The sequence below is a fragment of the Falco cherrug genome, chromosome Z (genome assembly GCF_023634085.1).
Source record: "Falco cherrug isolate bFalChe1 chromosome Z, bFalChe1.pri, whole genome shotgun sequence".
Classification (NCBI taxonomy): Eukaryota; Metazoa; Chordata; class Aves; order Falconiformes; family Falconidae; genus Falco; species Falco cherrug.
The window spans coordinates 68,715,588-68,732,818 of NC_073720.1; the positions used below are offsets into that span (position 1 = coordinate 68,715,588).

At 43.6% G+C, this 17,231-nt stretch overlaps 1 long non-coding RNA gene across 5 annotated transcripts; it reads right to left on the reverse strand.

Annotated features, from left to right (window-relative positions):
- Nucleotides 1–600: 600 nt before the first annotated feature.
- LOC129734750 (uncharacterized) lies at nucleotides 601–4,608 on the reverse strand. Of its 5 annotated transcripts, XR_008730324.1 has the most exons (4): nucleotides 3,214–4,602; nucleotides 2,844–2,974; nucleotides 1,442–1,509; nucleotides 601–881 (listed from the first exon to the last, which is right to left on the reverse strand). It is a non-coding gene; the product is annotated as an uncharacterized LOC129734750 (long non-coding RNA). The 5 variants fall into 5 exon arrangements; XR_008730326.1 differs by having other exon boundaries at nucleotides 601–2,974; nucleotides 3,214–3,844; nucleotides 4,490–4,608; XR_008730327.1 differs by having other exon boundaries at nucleotides 601–2,974; nucleotides 3,214–3,401; nucleotides 3,749–4,602.
- Between the last annotated feature and the right edge of the window lie 12,623 nt (nucleotides 4,609–17,231).

Here is a 17,231-nt window from a genome sequence, read left to right on the forward strand (position 1 = left end):
ATAAGCCAGTACAGCTCATATTTGTCCTCAGCTTCCCCTGAACCCCAGAAACTTCAGGGCAGCAAGACACAACATAATGCTTGATATTACATGACCCACTTGGGGCATGGGTCAGCTGGGGAAGGTGCAGCTGATTTTCAGACAATGACAGCCCTAAACCCTGGACTGTATGTGTAAATATATATATTTATATGTATAAATATGTATATAGAAATATGTATAAAAGCTCAAGGAAAGGAGCACAAAAGTAATTGCTCCCCGCTCTTGCCACAGAATAATGCTAATGAGCTTGGAAAAGCAGGCAGGAGAAGACACAGTGGCTAAGGCAGAAAGGATTATCATGAAGATCTGCCTCTAAATGAATGAAAACTTGCCTTCTCTTACAAATATGAACTCTACTACACCTGACAGCTTTGACTTATCCAACCTACTGTGTAGAGGTAACTGGACTCTACGGAAATACACCAAGTATTTTTCCCACCAGGATTTTGTGAGTGTACATTTTCCCCAGCAATGATCTGCTCCTTCTGATGAAGGTTTTACAAAGAGTAACCCCCAACTTTTGTTTTATTTTTATTTTGTATTTGTTTAGGGATGGAATCCTCTTTTACTCTGTTACAGTTTGATATCAACAGAATATTCAGTGGGGTATGGGTATGCTTTCCAAATTTCTCAGAAAAGACATGCACACCTGGTTATGTGGGAGAAGCACTGGTCAATTAGTTCAGTTTCAGATTAGTACCTATGTAAAATGAGTTTGGAGGCTGAAGCTTAATAACAAATTTTCTGGAGCTGCTACGAAGTGCAGGTACCTTCATGTACCAAGTGAGGACCTTCAGGTACTTCCTTGCTTTTTGAAGGAATAACCATCTGGGCATATTCTGGAAGGCAAGAGTTGCAACCAAATCCAACTCCAAAATGAAACCTTACCATTTCAATGTTTAGTATTTCAATTATTATTTACATACTTTACTCGGACCACAAGAATACTAGAAGTCTAATGTAATCTCCTTCAGTAAAAGTTTAGTTATAATCTGTTCATCTCTGTGCAAGATACAGAGGAGAATGCAGAACACATTTTTCAAAGCTATTTAAATGAGTAATGTTTTACCATATTTTATTTGTCTCTTCAAACAAGTGATGCTAAGACAGACTAACACAGATCTGGATTTTTTTCTAATGCTGCTTGTTTTAATTACTTCAAACCATATTTTCTTCTCTATTTCTTTTCAACACTAACTACAGTAGTGGATTCCAGCCATTTTTAACAGTTGCATTAACGAAAGAGCATGCAACAGGCATGGCTCTGTAATGGGAAGAAGGTTGACCATTCATCATCAGCAACTTATCTTGTCCCATGCGCTCACTTCAGGTTCCCAAATAGAACAAAACACCCAAATCCCGCTGAAATCCAGTGGGAATAGGGCACCCACAAAATTACCTTGAAAGTCCTTTCTGTAATTACCATTTCTAGCAGTGAGAGGTGCTTGCTTTGCAAACTGGCCTCATCTGGGAGAAGAAAAAAAAAGAAAAGAAACAGACAAAAGGGAGAGATTGTCAATCAGAAGTAGTGCTGCACCATGATGTGTGCTAGACAAGTAATGTTGCGTCACAAATCACATGTGCACCATACCACACCTACTCAAAGTAAACCAGGCTACAAATTACTCAGACCCAGCAAAACACCCATTTATTGAACTGGCTTTGTGACAGCAAGCTCCTTTAATGGCTACTGGGTACACTAAGGACATACCATGCTTATATGACCACTATGAAGCAAAACTGTGGTTTGCATTGCGAACCTGCCAGCATGAGTAGGTTACTCAGCTATGTACTATTATGTCAGCTGTTTTACAGCATAACTGAACAGACCCGCTGTTGTATGATTTCAAAGGAATATTTTCATTTTGTAATCCCTCAGTGTCAAGCTGTTAAGAAACATGACAAAAGAATGTCTCTGCTTTACTATGCTGTCAAGGACATCAATGTAATTATTGTCTTTGTAACCAGCAGTGAGAAAATCTAACACTACTCCAGTCCCACAGCAAACTTTAGTAGCATTAAAATGCTAACGTTGTTTTTCTTCTCACTGGTTGTTGCTGGGAAAATACCTTATTCTGTGTACACTACTTGGACAACGAAATTTAGCTTTGTGTATACTAAGAAGAGTACTCCTTAGAAACAGTGAAGCATGATAGACGCTTTTGCTTCAAGAAACAGTTTTTATATTGTGCCATTGAGAGAAACACATATCAAAAAGTTGAAAGATCTTGGCAGCTACACTTAACCCCCATGATAAAGACAGAATATGTATATACTAACAAGCACTAAGACAGTTCAGGTCCTTACATGACAAACTCTTTATGTACTACAGACAAAAATCAGTAGGGTTGGTTTTTTTCCTCTGTGGTGTCTGGAAAATTCCTGAGCATGCACGCAGCGCTGAGACAAATCCCTCAGTGGGAGGGAGGATTGTTTCCTTCAGCAGCAGTATTACTTCTGATGCTATTGCGTCTTTGTTTCCAAGAGGCTCAGCACCTACATCTCACCTTAATCTCAGCTGGAATTGTACTTATTCCATAAGGCTGATAATTGAGTATTTCTTGAATATTCAACCAGATGCAAAATGGCTTGCTTTTCACACATGGAAAAAACATACAGTTTCCCTGTCCTATTTATTTTTTAGATCCCAATCATCCTCACACAACTTTCATATTACCTCCAGTTTTAAAATAGGAACCTATGACATAATTAAAGCCTGAAGATAAATGTCCATATTTTGCACTCTCTGCCATTTTAGTGGCTTCCAGCCTTCATGTCTGTGAACAGGGGTAAGGTACTACCTGTTGGATTGCCTGTGCTGCCACAGGTAGTTTACGACAGTGGTAGAAGAGCTTTGCTTTGCTAATTCATGATCTACCAATTTAACCATCTTCTTGTGATATAAGCCAACAAGGAATGCAGTGCACAGCAGCTGTCAAAAGAAAAAAAATATCAAAAGATGAGGCTATGTCTAAAAAGGTTTGTAAATTACGTATCTCTTCTGACAAAACTGTAGTTACTCTTGCTAAAGTTTGGTATCCCTCTGACTATTCCTAGTCACTTCCTCCTCAGTTTTTGTTGAAATAACAGAAGATAAAATTTGATGAACATACTGTTCTTTGTGTTTCTGGGTAAAGGGTCGTGCAGAATTACATGATATGTGATACCTACCTTTTGCCCATCAACTGTGGAAAAGTCACATCAAGTATTTTGCAAAGACATTGTCCTATTTTTGAGACTCCAAGTGAGAATAAACATGCCTCATCTCTTGAAGAAGGCCAATGTGGAAGATCTGCGATTTCAGGTTCTGTTCCACTTCAGCTCTGTGTCATCACTTCTCGTTTTTCAAATGAACAACACTGGCGAAATCAGAGAATGACACAGACATAAATTAGGCATAACAAAACAACAAATTGGTTCACAGTCTTGACTTTACCAGAACAATTAACAAAGTCAATTAAATTTCAAATTAGGATCTTTGTGATACATGCAAAACTACACCTATGTCTTCATCTGTGTTCAGAGATGCAGACAGGATTCCAAATCAGACACAAGGAAAGTATCAGACACAAGAGAGATCCCACGTTTTCCAATCCTGAAATTGCTTTGTAAAGTACTGCAAGCTTTAAGAAAAAAACCCTATATATTCCTAATTTGTCTTTTATTTACTTTAGATGCTTGAGTGACTCATCAGCTCCTGGTTTACCTCCGATGATCATTTCTCTAAGTCAAAGTTGTTTTGATAAGATTATGAAGCTCAGCCTGACTTCATTGGACCTGACAAGAAATGACAAAAGCCAGCCTAGATGAAGATGAGACAAAACTGATCTTAGTTTCTTGCATTTGCAGCTTCTTCATATACTAGATTAAGATGCAGAGTAAGATGATAAAACATAAGCAAAAAGATGGATACAGCAGCTGAAGTAACAAGACATTGCTTGTTCATTTCTTTCACTTTGTCTGCTCTACCCTACAAAAATAGGTGATTGTTATTTCATTTCTTCTTTAGATGTTAACCTACAAAAATGCTATTTATTTTTTTAGGATGGGACATAAATGGAATAGAATTTGGTTATGGGTATAGGGGATATTTTTAAGTGAGTTTTTTGGCATCTCCATAGATAAAATTTTGTCTTGAGAAACCTGTCCTGCAAGCTTTCACTGGGGAGGGGTTGCCCCATAGAGACATGCTGTCGTGGTTTAACCCCAGCCCCTGGCCAGCAACCCAGCACCATGCAGTCAGTTGCTTACTCCCCCTCACTCAGAGGGATGGGGGGGAGAGTCAGAAAAGAAATGTAAAAGTCAAGGGTCGAGATAAGAACAATTTAATAATTTAAACAAAATAAAGAGCTAAGAACAACAACAATAACAATAGCAATAATAATAACAACAATAATAATAACAAAATGGAAAGGTGGGTGAAAAGGGTAAAGCAAAAGCCGCACACGCAAGCAAAGCAGAGCAAGGAATCCATTCACCACTCCCCATGGGCAGGCAGGTGTTCGGCCATCCCCAGGGAAGCAGGGCTCCGTCACGTGTAACGGTTACTTGGGAAGGCAAACGCCACAATGCCAGATGTCCCCCCCCTTCCTGCTTCTTCCCCCAGTTTATATACTCAGCATGGCGTCATATGGTATGGAATATCCCTTTGGCTAGTTTGGGTCACCTGCCCTGGCTGTGTCCCCTCCCAGTTTCCCGTGTTCCCTCCCAGTTTCCTGTGTCCCCGTCCCCCCCCCCCCCGCATCATCCCCCCCCCCCCCCGCCGCCCCCCCCCCCTCGCTGGCAGGGCCCAAGGAACTGAAAAGTCCTTGATTTAGTATAAACATCACCCAGCACCAACTCAAACCATCAGTGTGCTGTCAGCATTGTTCTCACATCAGAACCAAAACACAGCACTGTACTAGCTACTAAGAAGAAAATTAACCCTATCCCAGCTGAAACAGGTTACATGCTTTTTCAGAGCCTATGGTCAACCTGAGAGAGATGTATGATAGATTAGTCTTGCAGGTGAATGTGTTATAAATTTTAATAACACTGAAATGAAGAATAAAAACCCCACTGGAAGTAAGGAACCTTTTTTTTAACAATAAGATCAAATAGAAGAGTTTACCAAGAGAAGAGATGGATTTCTCATTACTCTGAAGTCTTTAAACAAAGTTGGATGTCTCCCTCAAAAGTGATGTTTGTAGTTTAAATAAAAAGTATTTGACTTGAAGGGAAAGTAAGTGGTTGGAAAAGTGGAAAGCCTACACTTTACAGGATGTCCGACCAGGTCAGCTTAACAGTCAGTTCTGGCCTTTGCATCAAGAGCATATATAGTAGCCTTACATATACTAAGATCATCAGTGAAATACAAGCCTCTTGGTTAATTCATGAGCTGAGATGGAGCAGTGCTCCAGCTGACCAACACCAGAAGTCTTAGGAAGAACAAAATGAGCCAAGCTCTGAATTTTGGCTAGGACAGTAAGTTAAATAATTCCTGTTTGGGTTTTAAATACTGGCATCCCCTCAAGAGGCAACCCTGATGGTTTATGTCTCACCTAATCAATTAAGCATTAATCATTTAAGTCTCATGTCAGTGCCTCCATTTGATCAGATCTGGTCACCACTGGGGATAGGGAGATAGGATTCCATAGAGAAGATGTTTTCTCAACTATGACTTGTTGTAACATGAAAGATGGAGAGGTACAGAGTTAAGTGTGTCCTCTCAGTACTTTCTTTCCATCAAGGTAAGTGGCAGGCAGCCACATTTTGGTTCAACACAGGAAAACGTCTTTTTTCCAGAGTTGTTAAGTCTGTGAATTGCTCCTGCTTTGGGGTCTCAGCAAAGGGAAAGGAAAGGACATTTTCTCTTATGGGATCAAATTATATAGAAATGCTGATAACAAAAGCTTTTAGCAGCATTACATTATTTGTTAATTTGTAACTAAGGAAGATGCCACTTAGAAAATGGAAATTTCTTCAAGAAATGCTTCCTTTCAGTGTCTGCTCAGCACTAACCTGAAGAAAACCCCACAGTACCAGAAACCAGACAAAAGACAAATTACAAGGTTGCTGAGCGGCTTGTTTTTCCAGATGGCCAACCCACAGCTACAGTTCACAGGCACATAAAGTCTAACTCATACAGTGAAAGCAAGCCCTATAATGTCACCAACTCAATTTAGTATTAAAAAAACCAATACAAAATGTGTTCCTCAAATTATTTCAAAGTTTGAAAAGTGCTCTTTGAAAAGTGGTCTAATGCCATACCTTTTCCTCCCATAGAAAATACAGACCAGAAGACACAGTTTACTCATTCAGAAAAAATAGGTTAAATTATATATGGGATATATTTTTCAAAGGAAGGCTGTGCTAGCTCTTCTGTGTGCTGAGCCTGTGTGAAGGTTTACTGACATGCTTGTCCTTGAGTTACATTTTGTTGAACAAATGGACATGGATTACGGTTTCCAGAGCATACAGTTTTTGGTAGATGCAGACAATGAGGATGTAATTTCAGCTGGGAAACCTCCAATTGTATCATAGTTTTCTGTAGTACAGCATGAATGGACACACTGTAGAATTCGGCTTGCTGCTGCTTTTTGTTTGTATACCACCTCTGGAAACTGTACAACCATGTGGCAAGAGACAGATGCGGCCCCAGAGAAATTACATTTTGAATGCATGGAGCCACTGAGGTTGTGAAAAAGGCATATGATGTTATCAAAGAAGTCCAGAAACCAGCCACACAGAAACATTCAGGAAGTAACCACAGGCCTCAAGTCTAAAAAAAAGGCAAAATCAAGTTCTAAGAGTTTTCAGAAGTTATCATGTAAGATGAAATACGAGGTTGGTTTAGCCCAGCATCCTGTCTCCAACAGAGACTAGTACCATTTCCTCGGAAGGTGCAAGGCCCTCATATTAAGTTCTGTGACCCATTCAGATCTCTAACTGATAGAGATTAGACAGATCTGAAGCACGGCATTCACATCTCTTCCAAAATTTGCATCAGCCTTAAATATTGCCATGTTAGAGAATTTAATTATCCTACAGATGTCCAGTTCTACACTGAACCCATGAATGTCAGAAAACTTCACAAAATTGTCTGAGCACAGCTGGCATTAACCTCAAAGCAGTGCTTGCACTTCAGGTCAAATTTTGTTGTCAGACACACAGATGAAGGGCTTACACTTTAGGGTTTGAGATACTTGCAGGTATCTCAGCAGGCTTTTTCCCAGTTGTACTCTGTAGGGTTTTCTTTCATCTGAATCCAAATCCTACAGTTTTCATAATGATGTTTTACATCATTTTCAGTGTAAAATAAGATAAAATTATTCCCCCATATTTCAGTCCTGTAGGCCAACTGACAGAAGAACGTGGCCATATTTTTTCTGGAACAGCTATTTTTACACTGCTGGAGACAAACTGCATGCTCTTGTGTTTTTTTAGAAGTATTTTACAAGCAAATGCCTAGAACTACATTTGATAGACCACTACGTCCAAGCTTTGTAAGACACTAGAAGAATAGGTTAAGAAGTGTAAGATACATTAAGAATGACAAGAACTGCTGAAAATAAACAGAAATTTTCCTTTGTTAAAAAGAAATTTCATTTAGCACTAAAGAAAGAGAAGAAGTAAATAGCTGCACAACAAACATCAGACTCAATCATACACACCACTTACAGCCACTAACTGCTGCACCTTTTGATAATTATGAAGTCAGCACAGATTTTCCCTTAAACCAGAACCAAAATACTTTACAGGTCTTCACACAGGGTATAGTTTAATGTAGTCAATGCCAACAACAGCAGGAATTACATCCATCAAGGTTGGCCTTCCCTTTCTAGCCCCTTCCCTCAATCTACTCCTTTCAAAACCCATCACTCAATTCTAGTGTACCCTGGGGGCTGCAAACTAGACCCTGCCTGAAAAGGAGGGAGCTCCAAGGTCCTCAGCACAGAAAAGTGCCTGAGGAGGATGCACACCCCATCCTGGCTCCAGCCGTGACAGCTTGCCTCTCCCCACCTACAGCTCCCACTTACTCCACACTCCTCTCCTGACACATCACAATGTCATGCCTCAGACCCTATGGTGAATCCTAAGTGTTGATATAGGCTGGTGCAGACAAAGGCATTTGTACTTCCCCTTGCCTCAGCACACATCCTAATGATAAACACTAGGTTTTAGTCTCCAAGGCCTTTGAACCAAGATGCTCATCAAACTGTACGTTTTACTGGTTTTTCAAAGAGAAAGAAAATCCTGACAAGCAGGTAATTTATGCAGGCCCCATCCAAGTATAGCTTTTTTTGTGGCAGCTGTGATGCTAGTTGTGATGATGTTCAGTTTTTTAGAGTGAAAACATGAGTGCCAAATATTTGCTGACATTGAGGTGCTTGGTTTGTCACTGAGTTTAATGCTATCAAAATTCTTGCTTTGGTTGGCAGTCTGAACCAGCAATGAGCTTTTAATAGCAGCATCTCTCCTTAATAGACTAGCTAATTACACAGCTGTGCCAAGTGCAGCAACAAGCACACACCTTGACAGCAGTTGCATTATACGCTTCTTCAGCACTCTACCACAATCACGTTTTTCTAACTTTTTCCCCCAATTATGCTTCTTTCCTCTGTCACATATCCCCTAAGGAATTCATTTATTTATCCTGTCACAGCTCTGGGTGTTCAGCAAAAGGACTGTCTGCCACAACGAATATGCTTAACTGCTATTGCCCTAACACCCAGTTTAGATCTTGCTTCAGTAGCAATGTGACAAAATGGAATTTTTTGCATAGCAGCCTTGTGGCTTACATACCAGTCCAGTGTGGGCCTTGTCATGTTAAGAGTGACATGTGACAAGCATGTGCATACCAGTCCAGGGTGGGCCTTGTCATGTTAAGAGTGCATGTGACAAGCAGCCAGCGCTAGAGGGGAAGACAGCCCTCCCGTTGAGTCACGATGTTCAGAGAGGATCACCTTGCTTTCTCAACTTCTTCTCAGAGTGGAGTCTAGGTGCCGCTAGATCCAATCCTAGTCTCGGACCTGGTCAACAGTTTTAAGTCTGAAGGATTAAATATACACCTACTCATTGGAGTTAATTTGCCTGTCGGGGCCCAGGTTTAGGACTTTGAGAGTCAATGTTTGCCTGTCACAGTCCAGTTAAGGACTTTCACTGAAACAGTTTCACAAAGTTGAAAAAATAGATGATTTGTTAAGGTAACAGATATAACAAATTTGGAATTGCCATTGGAAAATACAGTTCTTGCAAAAATTGAGCTCAAGTTAGCAGTACAACACTTCTGTTAGCAATATTTTCCCGGGTAATATCTGACACAGTCAGAGGAGCAAATCTTACTAAAGAGGCATCCCTGCTTGGGGGGGAAAGAGGCCCAGGCCCATTGACCTGTCCCGTAGATAGAGTTTTCATCCCCGAAGGAAAAAAAACCAACTCTAAAATTCCAGATTTTATACTTGTGGCGAGGTGGGATTAAATCAACTATTTTGTGCTGATTGGCCCTTACACAAGGTACTGACTCCAGAAGGTCAGTTGGGCCCGATGATTCAGTGTGGAACAGGGAGGATTCGGTACAGGCAGATTTATAGCACAGATTTACAGTTACAGATGTGAGGGAGTCTTCCCGGCCTTCATTGAAGCAATACCAGGCTGCGAGGCCCCCGCCTTGCCCTGGGTGACACCCAGTCGGCTTGCTTATTAAACTGTACCCGTTATCTGGTTTGTGAGAAAGGCATGCTGCTCAGGTCAAACTCCCAGCTCCACTTGGACCTGACTAGTCGTTCATTGCTAGGTCAGGTTGGGGGTGGGGTGAGGGGGGCAGGGAGCACACCACCACAGCCCTGGTTTGTTTTTTTTTTCTCCCCATCAAAACCTAATTACCTTATAGTGAATAAAAGGTAATAGCTTAAGAACATTTCTGCAGTGTGCTACGAACAGCCTTAAAAAGGTTTTTTTAAAGTGAAATGATGCAAGTAGAAACTGCTTCTGTGGTTGATTTATGAATTATCTTCACAACAATAAAACTGTGTATCAATACTAATAGTAATAAGCAATAGAAATACAAGTCTATATTACTTGCAGTGGTATTGTTGTGAAGTAATACAATGGTAACATAAGTAATGACAAGCAATAGAATTGTAACTCAGTATTATTTGCAGTGATATCATTGTGTAGTAAGCTATAAGTTTTTCAGAGATGTGTTGCCTAAGCAATATACTTTATAGCCTCTTTTTCCTTAGCCCTGTACGAATCCTTCCAGTAACCAGGAGAAGGCACTCCTTTTATCAGTGGCAGCTGAAATGAATTCTGAATTGAGGAGAGTTTCAGGGACAGGCAGGAAACAACAAAAGCAAGAGCTGGATCCACCTCCATCCTTGGAGGGCCTTGATCTCTTACTGGGTAAAGCCCCGGGCAACCTATCTGGCCACATGGCAAAGCCTTCTCTGGGCAGGGGGTTGGAGTGGAGACCTCCCATGGTCCTTGCCAGCCCGCTTGTCCAGTGGTCCTATGACCACAAAGGGAAGAAATGTCATGCCTCACAGTTTAACCCACACGTTCCCCTTCCCACAGGGTAACACACTCTAATGCTGGCGTTAATAGGTGATCAGTGTGCCTTGTCAAACGGCAAATTTATAAAAAGGACAAGTAGCAAAGGGAAATAACAATTTGAGTGTGAATCTTTCTATTTGCATTGGGTTGTGTGACTTCTGTGTGTTGAACAAGAGGAATTAGAGCTCTGAAAAATATGTCTTTCACATGTTACGAGACAGATGTATTTGTTAGGATACAAATACTAATTTCACTAATGCCTGTAACTCACAGTGACTCTCTTGCTGTGAAGTGATAACCCAGTGTGATAAGCAAGGAACAGGACTACATGTTTTCATACATTCATGTTCATGTGGAATAACCTGATCTTCCTTTGCTCACTCACCTGTGATACAGTATACTGCTTTTTATTGCAAGCCTTCATTTCCATTATTTCATTGATGCTCTTTACAAAATTATTGCTTTTTTGTTTTCTTGTATATTGTCTATCCATAAAAATCACTATTCTAATTCAGCAAATTGGTCATATTAGTTATTTCAGAGTAAATAAGGAAAATATCATCCTTCTAAATCCTATTGGCTTTATTGAGAGAAGACCTCAAGTAGGACTAACTAATAAGTGTATTTGAGAGATTGATTTCTGACATCATAGGACACAATGATTGAACAGGCATCACAGGGTCATGGTCAGAAATAACAGAGGGGTCTCTGAACAGAGCTGGTTGCTGCATCTCTCATAGAGAGTGATTTTGTGGTAAATATTTTTAAAATTTTGTGGTAAAGTTAAATATTACTGCTTCCTTATACCCTGTCCATGAATCCTGCTCTATGGCCTGATATCCATACTGCCAGCTTGTGAAAAGGTGATGAGATGGTGGAATGTAGCTTGTACATCCTTCTCCATCTGCTGTTCCTCCCCCAGCTCCATTTCTGAGGGAGGTTTGGGGACCAGGTACTCTCAGAAAGTGCCCTCTTGAATGCAGGTGTAAGCTAGGGACAACCACAAGCTGCTATCTGAAACGTTTTACAAGCAAGCATTAAAACCAGTTTTAAAATTTCTATGCCTGGCCTAATTTCCAGCTTCCCTGTCTATCTTCAGATATGGCAGCTGAAACTTAATGTTTCGTCTTATGATCAGAGACCTGTGCCACAAAACACAGAAACCTCAGTTTGCCTCTGGGGAGAGATTAGAGTAGTAGGCAGCTGTTTTCCTCTCTCTGATAGCCCAGACAAAGGGCCATAAAGTTCACTAGGGAGCTTTGCAAAAGCGTTTGGCATGGCTTGTCATGCAAACCTGATGCCAGACAGTGTAAGCCAGAGCACCATGTGGGTTGCAGTGACAGGGTGAACAATGGGTAGCAGCTCTTCCACGGGTAATTGGATTTCCCTTCTGTAACTCAAGAACATATTAATAAGAAAACCCAGGAATTTCAGAGGCCTTCTTTCCATCATAGTCATCTTTCGTAAAAAGGCTGCTTGTGGGCTGATGCCTCTGTTTAAGGATTACGTTGGATCCAAACAGAGGAGCAGGGCTGCTGAGGGACAAGGGGATGTGGCAGCAAGTAAGGTTCCTGTGGGAGCCAGAGTGCCCTTTTCCCCACCTGGCTTTTTACATGCATCCCCACCTCGCTCCCCAGGGATCCTCCATTCCTCCCACATCCTCAACACTTTGCAACATGCACGTGCTCCTGCTTTCCATGCCTATGCTGGTGAAAGTGAAGTACCCAGGAACAAGATTTTCTTTTGCACTGAGACCCAAAAGACCTCTTTGATGGTCCTGAGTGCATAATATGATATGTATGGTAAGTAGCTAAGAAACATCAACTACGTATGTCAATACAAAATTAATTAGATCTGTAGTCCCTCATGTTTTGTGTGGAAGACTTGTACTCACCTGTGTACTCACCTGAGAAATGTTTTAACATGTTATGCTGTAACTCCCTCTGGTGATCAAGACTTGTATCAGACCTGAAAGTCAACTTAATAGCCTTCTGAGCAGGTTTTTTTTCTACAGAATGAACCTAAGGTGATCTTTAAAACTGCCCATTTTCATAAGTTACTCAGTAACAGCCCACTATGCAAAGAATAATTAATTAATGTTTAATTAATAATTAAATTAATTAATATTTAATTAATAATTAACTAAATGCAATCATTAAATAGTAAGTAATGTCATGTGAGATCAGATGCTAGATTCCATTGTGGCAGAAGAGCATAAAGGTTTTGCTGGAAGACAACACGCGAAGCAGGCTGCAATTCCTAATCCTTTCATTACTGCAGAGTGCACAGACATTCTTCAAACTACGATGCAGCACCTGGGCTAGGTGCATTGCCAAGTATCTAACGTCTCTTTGGCAGCCTCTGCTTGCAGGATCATTCAGTCCGTGAGAAATAACAATGGTTACGTTTTGCGGCTGAGTGCTTGATCGAGGCAGACAGGAGGGTTCCCAGAGCCAGGGAGACCAGAGGAGAAGAGCCAGCACCAGGAGCTGGCAGCTATTGCAAATCATGCTGACATGGCTTGGGCCTTGCCAGGAGCAACCGCGCAGATAGAGCAGGCCCTGGGGAGCGTGCTGGCAGGGCAGGCAAACAGGGGTGGCAGCAGCAGCCAGTGCGTGGCATGGTCGCTGGCGTGGGAGGACCCTGCACCCTGCCTGCAGGCCCACAGCCCAGGGATGTGCTCTAGGTCTCTGCCAATATGGCGGGCACTTGCCTCTGAGTCAAAAGCAATGTTGCTACAAAGGAAGCCCCTGAGATGTCTGATGTGTCCACCCAGATGGAGCCAGTAAGGAAGGAGACTTCAGTACAGGCAGCAGGTCGCCATGAGTGCCCTGATCCTTCTCCTGAAGAAAAGGTAAGTACCTGCACAAGGTGTGCACAGGCTGATGATCTGTTACGTTAGGTGTCCAAGTTGCAGGAGATGGTTAAAAGGCTGCACAGTATTAGAGAGGCCAAGACAGAAACAGAGAGGTGGTTTCAGGACCCTGCTCCTATAGTGGGCAGCACAGAGAATGGGTCACCTTGGACCCTGGTGACCCACAACGGCAGGACTCTGCTTCACTCTCTACCCTCTAGCATCACAACCAAGAACAGATATGAAGCTTTAACACCTATAGACACCACAAGGTCTGCGTGGAGAAACTACACTACACACTACAATTACAACAAACAGAAACATCGGGTGGTCATAGTAGGTGACTGTTAAGGGGCACTGAGGCACCCATCTGCTGGACGGACTAGAAAGTACATGAGGTACGTTGCCTTCCAGGAGCTAAGGTCTGAGATGTTGCTGAAAGGGTACCACAGCTTGCAAGGGCACAGGCTACTGTCCTCTGATACTCTTTCACATGGGCACGAATGACACTGCAAGCCAGAACTGGGGCAGAATCAAGGAAGACTGTAAAGCCCCAGAGGTGTCAGTGAAAAGTTTTGGTGCCCAAGTTATTTTTTCCTTCAGTTTACTGGTAAGAGGAAAGGGTGCAGCCAGAAACAGACATGTAACACATCAATTTCTGCCTTCATAACTGGTGCCATTGTGAAAGGTTTGGGTCTATGACAATGGGATATTTTTTTACCATAGTTTTTTAGGGAGGGATGGGATCTATCTGCCTAGAAGAGGCAAGGGAATATCTGGCAGCAGGCTGGCCAGCTTTGTGTTGTGAAGAGGGCTTTAAACTGAAGGGTGTGGGGTGAAGGATCCAAAATGGCAATGCTTACACCATCACATTCAGCTGGGGAATAAGCCAGGCCAACCAGAGCAGTGACATGCTTTCCTTAGCTGCCTCCCAAGATGAGTACCAGAAGGCCAGTTCCCTCAGGGTTGTGTGTGGCTATGGTGGATCCTCTTTTGCCCCTCCTGGGAAACCTGCATGCTCAGTTACCTTTCTGAAATGCCTATACACCAACATGTACCCAGCACAGGGAACAAACAAGAAGAATAAGAGTTCTATGTGCGGTCCCAGGGCCATTGCAGTCAGGGAGACACAGTGGAATCGCTCCCATGACTGGAATGCTGTCATGGATGGCTATGCAGTTTTTAGGAAATTCAGGCCAGCAAGGAGAGGTAGTGGAGTTGCTCTTTATGTGAGGGAGCAACTGGATTGCATCAAGCTCTGCCTAGGAGTGGATGCAGAATGAGTTGAGAGCTTATGGGTAAGGATTAAAGGGCAGGCCAACATGGGGGATACTGTTGTGGGTTTACTACAGGCCACCTGATCAGGAAGAGGAAGTCCATGAAGCCTCCTACAGACACGTAATCATGGAGCCTCATGATTACAGACTCTTGTCCTCAAGGAGGACTGCCACCATCCTGATATCTGCTGGAAAGACAACAGAGCTAGGCACACACAGTCCAGGAGGTTCCTGCAGAGAGCATTGATGGTAATTTTTTGACACAGGTGGTGGAGAAGCCAACAAGGCCAGATGTGCTCCTAGACCTTGTACTCACAAATAAGGAAGGGCTGGTTGGGCATGTGAAGGCTGGAGGCAACCTTGGCTGCACTGACCATAAGATGGTGGAGTTCAGGATCCTGTGTGGAAGAAGCAGGACAGTAAGTAGGACTGCAGCCTTTGATTTCAGGAGAGCTAACTTTGGCCTCTTCAAGGACCTACTTGGAGGAATTCCATGGGTTAGGACTCTAGAAGGTAAGGGAGTCCAAGAGAGCTGGCTAATATTCAAGCATCACTTCCTCCAAGCTCAAGATAGGTGCATCCTTACGAGTAGGAAATTGAGCAAAGGGGACAGCAGACCTTCATGGATGGGCAGGGAGCTTCTGGCAAACCTGAAACAGAAGAAGGAAGCTTATGGGATGGGGAAAAAGGCACAGTACACTTGTGAAGAATATGGGGATGTTGTCAGAACATGCAGGGAGGTGATGGGGAAGGCTAAGGTCCATTTGGAATTAAAGCTGACAAGGGATGTCAAGAACAAAAAGGGTTTCTTCAAGTACTAGGGAAATTGTGGGCCCACTACTGAATCAGGTGGGTGCCCTGGTGATGAGAGACACAGTGAAGGCAGTGTTACTCACTGCCTTCTTTACTTCAGTCTTCACCGCCAGGACCAGCCCTCAGGTTTCTCAGGCCCTGGAGGCAGGAGAGGAAGTCTGGAGAAAGGAAGATATTCCCTTTATCTAGGAGGATCAGGTTAGGGGTCATTTAGGCAAACCTGATACCAACAAATCCATGGGTCCTGACAGGATGCACCCCTGACTGCCGAGGATGCTGACAGATGCTATTACTAAGCCATACTCCATCAAGTTTGAAAGGTCAGGGAGGACAGAGGAGGTGCCTGAGGGCTGCAGGGAAGCCACTGTCACTCCAGTCTTCAAAAAGGGCAGGAAGAAGGACCCGGGAAACTACAAGGTGATGGAACAGCCCATCCTGGAGGTCATCTCCAGGCATGGAGAGGAAAAGAAGGTTATCAGGTAGAGGCAACATGGATTCACCAAGGGGAAAACATGCCGACCAATCTGACAGCCTTCTAGGATGGAATGACTGGCTCAGTAGACGAGGGGAGAGCGGTGGATGTAGTCCACCTTGACCTCAGCAAGGCTTTTGACATTGTCTCCCACAATACCTTCATAGCAAAGCTCAGGCAGTGTGGGTTAGATGAGCGGGCAGTGAGGTGCTTTGGGAACTGGCTGAATGGCAGAGCTCAGAGGGTTGTGATCAGCAACACGGTTGCGCTGGAGGCCTGTAGCCAGTGGTGCTCCCCAGGGGTCGGTGCTGTGTCCTGTTCAATTTATTCATCCATGACCTGGATGAAGGGACCGAGTGTACCCTCAGCAAGCTGCTGCTGATACAAACCTGGAGGGAGTGGCTGACAGAGCAGGAGGCTGCACTGCCATTCAGCGAGACCTGGACAGGCCAGAGAGTTGGGCGCAGAGGAACCTCAGGAGATTCAGCAAAGGCAAGCGTAGGGTCCTGCACTTAGGAAGGAACAACCCGGTGCACCAGCAGAGGCTGGGGCTGACCTGCTGGAAGGCAGCTCTGCGGAGCAGGACCCGGGAGTGCAGGTGGACAGCGAGGTGCCCATGGGCCAGCAGTGTGCCCTGGTGGCCAAGGCCAGTGGGATCCCGGGGGCACTGGGAGGAGCATGGCCAGCAGGTGGAGGGAGGTGATCCTGCCCCTCTACCCTGCCCTGGTGAGGCCCCATCTGGAGTGCTGTGCCCAGTGCTGGGCTCCCCAGTTCAGGAGGGACAGGGAGCTACTGGAGAGGGTCCAGTGGAGGGGTACGAAGATGATGAGGGGACTGGAGCATCTGCCTTATGGGGACAGGCTGAGAGAGTTGGGCCCTTTTAGCCTGGAGGGGATCTCATCAATGACTGCAAATACCTTAAGGGTGAGTGTCAAGAGGATGGGGCCGGGCTCTTTTCAGAGATGTCCAGTGACTGGACAAGGGGCAGTGGGCACAAACTGCAGCACAGTAAGTTCCACCTGAAAATGAGGAAAAGCATCTTTACTTGGAGGGTGCCGGAGCACTGGAACAGGCTGCCCAGAGAGGTTGTGTTGTCTCCATCTCTGGAGACACTCAGAAACTACCTGGATGCAATTCTGTACAGCCTGCTCTATGAGAACCTGCTTTAGCAGGGAGATGGACTAGATGATCTCCGGAGGTACCTTCCAACCCTGAGCTTTCTGTGCTTTCTTTAATTATT